Genomic DNA, 10,842 nt, shown 5'->3' on the forward strand with positions numbered 1-10,842 from the left:
ACATTTGTAAAATACCCGTATTTAGGTTTTTTAATTTATAATGTATTACTCTTACAGCCTTTGCAGAGAAAAAAAGTATAATGTCTAAAGCAGTTTTCAATTGCTGTTAAAATTGAACAATTGAATACAATGAGTTTTCAGTAAAAAGCATAACTTGGGTGTTTATTGCAACAACATAGCATTGTATATGAAAATCTTGTTGCATGTGCATTGCCTGCTCTCGTCTCCCTATAAAAGCAAAAAAAAAATGTGTTTTCTGTCTTTTTTTTAATATTGCACGGCAAGTAATGTTAAAAAATTGCAGATTTTTTGCTAAAAAATCAAGCTGTGTTTTTTGTTTAAAACCACTTTTTATTTTTTTAAATTCCCAATTTGAACAATATCTTCTTTCAGTTACAGTTGTTACCAATATATCATTTGTTTGCAACCTTAATATAGATGAAATATAGTTCCTATAAGAAAATATCAGCAAAATACCTGTTACGTTATTTATGCCTCTCAGTATATTTATGTTAGTCTTGCATGCCAATTTTTTAAGGTAGGTGATTAAAAGCGTAAGTGGCAGGCAAAACACAAAACTAATATTTTTAAAATAAACCTCCTGCAACAATTTTACCCACTCCCCTCAAGAAAACCCCAGTAACAACAACAAAGCTGCTCCCCAAATAAACAAAATCCTACAAAACAAGCCCCCACCCCATAAGCACATATGTACATATTCCAGTTGCGTAGGAAGGTGGTAAGGGGGGGGGGGGGGGGCACACGCACACATAGATATATACTGAACAGCATTGAAAATGTACATATTCCAGTTGCGTAGGAAGGTGGTAAAGGAGGGTGGGGCACACGCACACATAGATATATACTTAACAGCATTGAAAATGTACATATTCCAGTTGCGTAGGAAGATGGTAAAGGAGGGTGGGGCACACGCACACATAGATATATACTGAACAGCATTGAAAATGTACATATTCCAGTTGTGTAGGAAGGTGGTAAAGGGGGGTCGGGCACACGCACACATAGTAAAGTAAAGTTTGTTTTATTTAACGACGCCGCTAGAGCACATTGATTTTTTATCTTATCATCGGCTATTGGACGTCAAACATATGGTCATTCTGACAGTGTTTTTTAGATGAAACCCGCTGTCGCCACATAGGCTACTCTTTTACGACAGGCAGCAAGGGATCTTTTATTTGCGCTTCCCACAGGCAGGATAGCACAAACCATGGCCTTTGTTGAACCAGTTATGGATCACTGGTCGGTGCAAGTGGTTTACACCTACCCATTGAGCCTTGCGGAGCACTCACTCAGGGTTTGGAGTCGGTATCTGGATTAAAAATCCCATGCCTCGACTGGGATCCGAACCCAGTACTTACCAGCCTGTAGACCGATGGCCTGCCACGACGCCACCGAGGCCGGTTCGCACACATAGATATATACTGAACAGCATTGAAAATGTACATATTCCAGTTGCGTAGGAAGGTGGTAAAGGGGGGGGGGGGGCACACACACACATAGATATATACTGAACAGCATTGAAAATGTACATATTCCAGTTCCGTAGGAAGGTGGTAAAGGGGGATGGGGCACACACACACATAGATATATACTGAACAGCATTGAAAATACACCACCAAGAAATGTTTGGATTTCGAAAAGAATACCTGAGCAGTAAATGGTTTTGTTTTCAACAACAATAGATGGATGATTGATAATGACAACAAACAGAAAAGGATGCACAATCATTGATTAGTTTTAATTCATCTATATATGAAAGACACGTGGGGTTACAATGAAAAGTCAATAACGCATATGACCACCATCTGTAGCAACACAAGCTACGCAACGTCTTCTCATCGATCCAATAAGTCTGCAAATAGTGTTCTGGGGGATAGCATTCCACTCTTCCTGTAGTGTGTTTTCCAGTGCTCTAAGGTTATTCATTTGTGGACGACGTGAGATGCGTTGACCAAGGTAATCCCAAAGATGCTCTATTGGCGATAAATCAGGGGACAGTTCTGGCCATTCAAGCAAAGGGACATTATTGTTCGCTAGATACTGTGCTGTAACACGTGCTGTGTGCGCCCGGGCGTTGTCTTGCTGAAATGTTTGCATATCCCGATGCTGATGAAAGAAGGGAACGACGTGATTTTGCAAGACGTTATCCTGGTAGTAAATGACATTCATTCTACCATGGCAAACATGGAGTGCTATTCGGTGATGATAACTGATCCCGCCCCACACCATGACACTCTCTCCACCCCATCGATCCATCTGGACAAGGCAGTCATTGTGGTAACGTTCTCCACGCCTACGCCACACCCGCAACTGACCATCAGCATTCCTTAAATAAAAACGGGATTCGTCAGGGAATAGCACACCATGTCAACGTTGTAATCTCCAATGACAATACCTTCCTGCCAAACGTCGGCGCTCATTTCGATGTCGATCAGTCAGGATAGGTCCAACATATGGTCGTTGAGCACGCAGCCCAGCAGAGCGAAGACAGCGACGCACAGTGTCTGCGTTGATAACCCCTCGTCGACCTTGAACAGTTGGTGCCGTCTCGGCAGCGTTCGATCACGAATATGGAGGCGAACAATATGACGATCTTGTCGTGGTGTCGTAACACGTCGTTGGCCTGGACGTGGACGGTCCCTGGTGGAATTTATTCTGCCACGACATACATGGAGTGCTGTTCGGTGATGATAACTGATCCCGCCCCACACCATGACACTACCTCCACCCCAACTATCCGTCTGGACAAGGCAGTCATTGTGGTAACGTTCTCCACGCCTACGCCACACCCGCAACCGACCATCAGCATTCCTTAAATGGAAACGGGATTCGTCAGAGAATAGCACACCATGCCAACGTTGTCATCTCCAATGACGATACATTTCGATGTCGATCAGTCAGGATAGGACCAACATATGGTCGTTGAGCACGCAGCCCAGCAGAGCGAAGACAGCGACGCACAGTATCTGCGCTGATAACTCCTCGTCGACCTTGAACAGATGGTGCAGTCCTGGCAGCTGACAGCGTTCGGTCACGAATATGGAATGAATGAATGAATGAATGAATGAATATTTAACGACACCCCAGCATGGAAAATACATCGGCTATTGGGTGTCAAACTATAATAAATGGATCACGAATATGGAGGCGACCAATATGGCGATCTTGTCGTGGTGTCGTAACACGTCGTTGGCCTGGACGTGGACGTCCCTGGTGGTTCCTGTCTGCTCGTATCTCCTGTGGAGTCTAGTGATTGTTGAATGGTGGCATCCAAACCGCTGTGCGATGACTCTACTCAAAATTCCGACTTGAAGCATGCCTAAGGCACGTTCACGTTCCTCAGCTGTCAACATTGCCATCATTTGTTTAACGTTCCCTCAAATACTACTTCATAAATGAAACTGGCCTTTCAGAGACCATCTTTTATAGCCCCAATCAGCATGATTTGCACATTCAATTTACGTGTTCCATGCTATGCATGCAATATGTTGTGTTTTGGTGTTGTGTTTCATGAAGTGTTCAGGCAATCGTTTTTGTAAGTTATTCGTCGCCATGCATGGTCTATAAGGTAGTACGGTACATATTCATTGATATTTTTAATGCTGATATACGCCCCATTCACATTTGTTATCATCAACTGGTGGTGCGTTTTCAATGCTGTTCAGACTGGCCAGACTACCCTTGATGCATATTCATCGTTCTATGAAAATTGACATTTCTCAAATCATTAGCATGTTCCTACATCGCAGACTATTTCAAGCATCCATCCTGGCAACTATGTGAGCAAAACGTTGGATATCATGGTGCTTTTCCACTAGATAGATATTTGCTGGTAATTGGTGCATCGTATATATACGTGTAAAATTGTGTCCATTACACATTGCTTGACAATGACACTGGACTGCTTAATGTGTATTTAAGTTAATTGCTCTCTAATACTGATAGTTGGTATATATATATATATATATATATATATTATGGAATATAGGTCGTAGTTAAAATGGCATCTTAATTAAGTTTACAGGCCTCAGTGGCGCAGTGGTTAAGTCATCGGACTACAGGCTGGTAGGTACTGGGTTCGGATCCCAGTCGAGGCATGGGATTTTTAATCCAGATACCGACTCCAAACCCTGAGTGAGTGCTCCGCAAGGCTTAATGGGTAGGTGTAAACCACTTGCACCGACCAGTGATCCATAACTGGTTCAACAAAGGCCATGGTTTGTGCTATCCTGCCTGTGGGAAGCGCAAATAAAAGATCCCTTGCTGCCTGTCGAAAAAAGAGTAGCCTATGTGGCGACAGCGGGTTTCCTCTTCAAAAACAGTGTCAAAATGACCATATGTTTGACGTCCAATAGCCGATGATAAGATAAAAAATCAATGTGCTCTAGTGGCGTCGTTAAATAAAACAAACTTCTTTCTTCTTCTTAATTAAGTTTTGATATTTGCAATTAATATGCATGTGTTTGTGTATGTATCACTGTGTACGAAAACGGAAGTGTACATTAATTTGACTAAATGAATAGCTGCGATTTTCTGTATCACTATCTTCATTATTAACTATGACCTATGAAGTAGGCTAGTTAATAATGAAACTAACGATACAGAAATTAACTTTCTCGCCTAACCATAAGGTTTCTACTGTCTGACTCGGTAATAAAGACGGTTTCGGGAGCACACATGCACACATTTTTCAGCGGAATAAACACAGGTAACAAATCGTACACCATGACGTATATTAAATTTAACTGAATACTGATGATGCAATAAAAATGCATTATTGGTGAAAATATGCAAACAAATTGGAACAGCGAGTCCAGTGTCATCGTCAGACAAGGTATAACGGACATCGTGTAACGTATGCAATTTCATATGTAATTTAATAGTTACGATCGACTATCTACTTGCAATTATTAATATTATGCACAACCATTAAGCATTCCATAGTGTGTATATATATGGCGCTGAAATCAGTACCTTCTGTGGCCACCAGCAGCAGCAATCACTACGCGACATCTCCTTGGCATAGACTGAATGAGTCTCTGAATCCGGGCACGTGGAATCCTAGCCCATTCTTCCTGCATTGCATGTGACAGTTGCAGAAGCGTCTGAGGCTCCGGGTCACGCTGGCGTACACGTCTGTCCAGTTCGTCCCATAGATGTTCAATGGGGTTGAGATCTGGCGACCCTGATGGCCATGGCATCACATTAATGTTCTCATTCTGTAGGAAATCCATTGTTATACGTGTCGTATGCGGTCTGGCATTGTCCTGCTGAAAGAGTTCTCTCTGTCGATCCAAAATGGGAAGCATGTGATGGCGAAGAATTTCATCCCGCTAGCGTACAGCTGTCAGGTTGCCTTGTACGAACACAAGTTCACTTCTGCCGGTGTATGAGATGACTCCTCACATCATGACACTCCCTCCACCGAATCTGTCAACTTGGACGGGGCAGGTGTTGGTAAAACATTTTTTGCGGCTTCTGTAAACACGTTGTCGTCCATCATGTCGCTGTAGAACGAAACGTGACTCGTCACTGAACCATACTCACCGCCAGTTTCCCCAAGTTCCACCCCTGTACATTCGTGCACCAGCGAACACGTTAATGTCGATGTTGACGTCGCAGGACGGTGCCAACATACGGACTTCTAACCCGTAAACCCGTTTCCGAATGGTTTGTGCAGACACCTTTCTCAAACCAGGTTGCTGTGGCAGTTCGGTGACGCAAGTGCTGGTACCTGTCACAGAGACGTGAAATGGTGCTCTCAAGGACGTCCATGTGGCGTGCGACTGCTGACTGCGATTCGCCTAACTGGAGGCGGCCTATTGCAATATTAGTCAGGCTTAGTCTTGGCATCTTCTAACTTGTCTACGTCGAAATGGAAAAGAGGCATCATTGCGAGCATTGCAGCGTTAAATACCCATCACTACCCCAATCTTTTCCCCGAGTTTCACGTGCATTCGCCAAAATCTGACAATTTCACGCCGATTACCTGCAATTGTCGCACAACGTGCCACAACGTGCGTTAAATTTGTTTAGGGTGCATTTGGGCATGCTATTCCATTCCAGGAACATTAACAAATATGGTCAATCAGCCACATTGTACAAAAAACTATATTTTCTTGTTTTCCTATGACCTATGAGTTTCTTTTTTGACAGAGTATATGTACATATACCAGTGGCGTAGGAAGGTGGCAAGGGGAGGGTCGCTCACGCACACACACATACATATATGCGAGAGACCCTCCCCTTGCCACCTTCCTACGCCACTGGTATATGTACATAGATAAAACATTTTTTAAATGTGCGTATTGTATGTCAACGTGTGCGTGCGCCCCTCCCCTTGCCGCCTTCCTACGCCACTGGTATATGTACATAGATAAAAGTGCGTGTTAGTCTGGGTTATGTTTTTGGTTGTGCGTGTGTACTGGTGTGTGGCTTTGTTTTGTAGACTATTGTTTATTTGGGGGAAGATTTGATGCTGTTACTGGGATTTTCTTTGGGGGTGGGTAAAATTGTTGAGGGGGGTATTTTAAAAATATTAGGGTTTTTTGTTTTGTCTGCCACTTACGCTTATAATCATGTATACAACAACGTCTTCATTTTAACATGTTGGGCATCTATCTACCTACCTTAAACAATCGACATGCAAGACTAACATAAATATGTTTACACAAATATTTTGATGTAAAAACAAAACAAGTACTGTTACTATAGGTAGATGTTTTTAGGTTAAATTGTATATTTAGCTGCAAAATTTACACTTTATAATGCAATGTATATAGGCCTAATTGATTTGCAGTAAACAAAATATTTAGTCAAACAGGCGCGTGTGAAATTGGGTAGAGGAAGTCTAGACTGGCTAGTGGTGTTTTTAAGGGAGGGGTCGAGTCATGCGTCCCCGGAAATACATTGAAAAAAAGAAACATGATATAGCACATGGGGAAGGGGACTGTTCTGATCGGAATATTACATACAGTCCGTCCTATCCTCATCCAAAATGTTTTGTTGTTTTTGTAAATAATTTACGTTTGGTTTGATGTAGAAATAAAAATAAAAGTGTTTTGGAAATAACAAAAATATACTATTTTGTGTATAATTTAGAAAACAAGCTGCTCAGAAATAAATAACTTGTAATAAATTCTATAGTATGAAAAAATGCGTTCCCCGTGGGACGCACTATAAACATATATTTCTATTATCTATTACAACTGTGTTACTGTCACACACAATTCATTAAAACTGTAGGTGTGTTTGTATGTTTAAATAAAATCATGATAATTAATGTGAGGCGATATTGCAGCTTTAAAAAAAATTCAAAAATTTCCATGCAAGAAAACCAAAACAATCAGGGTGTGTGACAGCTCGCCAGATTCATCTCCTGTATTCAACACATGGTCAATTATAACAAAACGCAATTTCATCAACTTAATTTTTACTTTTATCATTCTTTATGTTTAAAGCATAGGTGGGGACATTTATGATGCCAGGGACTGGCATGCATAACTCTCAGCTGAAGATTCACAAACAACTCTGGTCATCGGCTATTCTTGCTGTAACCGGAACGCGCCGGAAGTGGTTAGTGGTTAGGGGACGTAATTCTGCCTATATTTTTTTTCGCGAATTTCTAATAGCGACTATTATTATATAGTCCGTACTATCTTCTTCCAAAAATGTTTGGGGTTGGGGGTTTGTTGGTAAATTTGTTTTGTGTTTAACGACACCACTGGAGCACATTGATTTATTAATCATCGGCTATTGGACATTTGGTAATTTCGACATATAGTTTTTCCATTAGTAGCTAGGGATCTTTTACATGTACCATCCCATAGACAGGATAGCACATACCACGGCCTTTGATTTACCAGTCGTGGTGCACTGGTTGGAACGAAAATTAGCCCAATGGGCCCACCAACGGGGATCGATCCCAGACGGACCGCGCATCAAACGAACGCTTTACCTCTGGGCTACGTGCCGCTCCTGGGTGTTGTTTTTTTTTTTTTGTTTTTTAGGGGGTTTGTTTCTTCTTGTTGTTTTTTTGTTTTTTTTTGGGGGGGGGTAAATAATTTCAGTTTGGTTTGACGTAAGAAGAAAAGTAAAAGTGTTTTGGAAATAACAAAAAAAGAGGAAAAAAAGGAACTATTTTTGTGTGCAATGTAGAGAGCAATCGGCTCAGAAATAAATAACTTGTAGTATATTCCATGATATAAAAAAGGCGTCCCCTGTGTGAATGTCCCGTATATTACACTCCGGTCTTTGATATATAAAATACTGAGCACATTTATAACCAAGACTGAGTTAACATATGGCAACCATAATCCCAGCATCTATACACCTGAACATTAATTAAACACCACCTGTTATTCCACCCCCACAGTTAATTGTCATACATGTTCATGCATATTTGCCGTTTTCGTCTTCCCCCGATATTGTCACTCTCGTTATTGACAAGGAAATTGTTTATTTAACGACGCACTCAACACATTTTATTTACGGTTATATGGCGTCGGACATATAGTAAGTACCACACAGATATTGAGGGAGGAAACTCGCTGTCGCCACTTCATGGGCTACTCTGTTTCGATTAGCAGCAAGGGATCTTTTATATGCACCATCTCATAGACAGGATAGCACATACCACGGCCCTTGATGTACCAGTCGTTGTGCACAGGCTGGAGCGAGAAATAGCCCAATGGGCCCACCGACGGGGATCGATCCCAAACCGACCGCGCAACAAGCGAGCGCTTTACCACTGGGCTACGTCCCGCCCCTCTCGTTATTGACAAGGTCATATACAACAGATCGTTTTGTAAAATGTTTTATTCCAGCATAATTCCAGCATCTATCAGTGGCGGATCCAAAAAAAATCCATTTAAGGGGGCCCAGAGACATAAGTCGGAATGCCAAGGGAACTTTCGGGGGAGGTTTGGAGGGGGATCGTAAAAAAAAAGAGAAAATTAATATATAATAAAATTATAACTATCGCAAAATTTAGGGGGGAGCCGGCCCCTTACAGTTGGTGGTTTCTCCTTATCTGTCGGTCTGGTCTCATACCTCCGGATACACTAGAACTTTTGCTTTGACGCTCGATCTCAGTAAGACACCCCCTCCCTCCCCCAATATCTACTTGCTTCCGCCGTGCCTGTCTTTTGTATACCAGTCATGATGCACTGGTTGTCAGGAATGGTCAGAGAGGAACTACAGCCTGATCAAACCAAGATCGTACGAGTTATCTCCCATCGCCCTGACACTGAAGGAAAAAAAACATCGGTACGGAATGTAAAGTACTGTGCTGGCGGTCATGACTTGCAAATCTAAACGATGAAATTGTTACCATATTCAAAATTGTTATCTAATTTCATGTCCCTGGCTATCCAGAGACAGGACACGGGATGGACATGCCTGAAACATTAGTGGTATAGGGTCATGGTAAAAAATCGTTCAATCTAATTGCAACCAGTAAGCCTAGTAGCCATAAGGTATCATTGTCAAACAATTACTGAGTCGATCTGCGGAACCCCTGGCATGTCGAAACCCGTATTATTTGCTACATCTACCGGCCTCGGTGATTTCGTGGTTAAGCCATCGGATATAAGGCTGGTAGGTACTGGGTTCGCAGCCCGCTGCCGGCTCCCACCCAGAGTGAGTTTTAAGTGGAGTGGGGTGGGGTGGGGTGGGGTGGGGTGGGGTCGGGTGGGTCTGGCATCAGTTATTAGCTTTTGTATAATTACTTGAAAGCCAGTGGTAAAGCATTCGCCTAATAACTTGTCCGTCTGGGATCGATACCCGTCGGTGTCCCCTTTGGGCTATTTCTCGTTCTAGCCAGTGCACGACGACTGGTATACCAAAGGCCGTGGTGTGTGCTATGGTGTCTGTGGGTTAGTGCATATAAAAGATTCTGTTGAATGAAAAACAAAATGTTACAGGGTTTTTTTCTGAGACTAGACGTCAGACGTAGCAAACGTTTGACATCCAGTGGCCGATGATTAATAAGTCAATGTGCTCTAGTGGTGCCGTTAAACAACAAGGAGAAGAAAAACGTTGCCTTGGACTAATAAGTCGAGAGTTGGCGATGGTGCTAATCCAACGTCCTGTCGGCCATTAGGAGTTCAGCGACTTCGCCCTACCTCACCCCGCCCGCTTGAAGTTCAGCGACTTCGCCCTACCTCACCCCGCCCGCTTGAAGTTCAGCGACTTCGCCCTACCTCACCCCGCCCGCTTGAAGTTCAGCGACTTCGCCCACCTCACCCCGCCCGCTTGAAGTTCAGCGACTTCGCCCTACCTCACCCCGCCCGCTTGAAGTTCAGCGACTTCGCTCCACCTCACCCCGCCCGCTTGAAGTTCAGCGACTTCGCCCTACCTCACCCCGCCCACTTGAAGTTCAGCGACTTCGCCCTACCTCACCCCGCCCGCTTGAAGTTCAGCGACTTCGCCCACCTCACTCCGCCCGCTTGAAGTTCAGCGACTTCGCTCCACCTCACTCCGCCCGCTTGAAGTTCAGCGACTTCGCTCCACCTCACTCCGCCCGCTTGAAGTTCAGCGACTTCGCTCCACCTCACCCCGCCCGCTTGATGTTCAGCGACTTCGCCCTACCTCACCCCGCCCGATTGATGTTCAGCGACTTCGCTCCACCTCACCCCGCCCGCTTGATGTTCAGCGACTTCGCCCTACCTCACCCCGCCCGATTGATGTTCAGCGACTTCGCTCCACCTCACTCCGCCCGCTTGAAGTTCAGCGACTTGAAGTGCCCTTGTTAATGGTCACAATGTACAAAATGTACTCATATATTTCAAATTCACCCCCTCCCCAAATTTGCTTTTCTTC

Source organism: Gigantopelta aegis, chromosome 7, assembly GCF_016097555.1.
Source record: "Gigantopelta aegis isolate Gae_Host chromosome 7, Gae_host_genome, whole genome shotgun sequence".
NCBI lineage: Eukaryota > Metazoa > Mollusca > Gastropoda > Neomphalida > Peltospiridae > Gigantopelta > Gigantopelta aegis.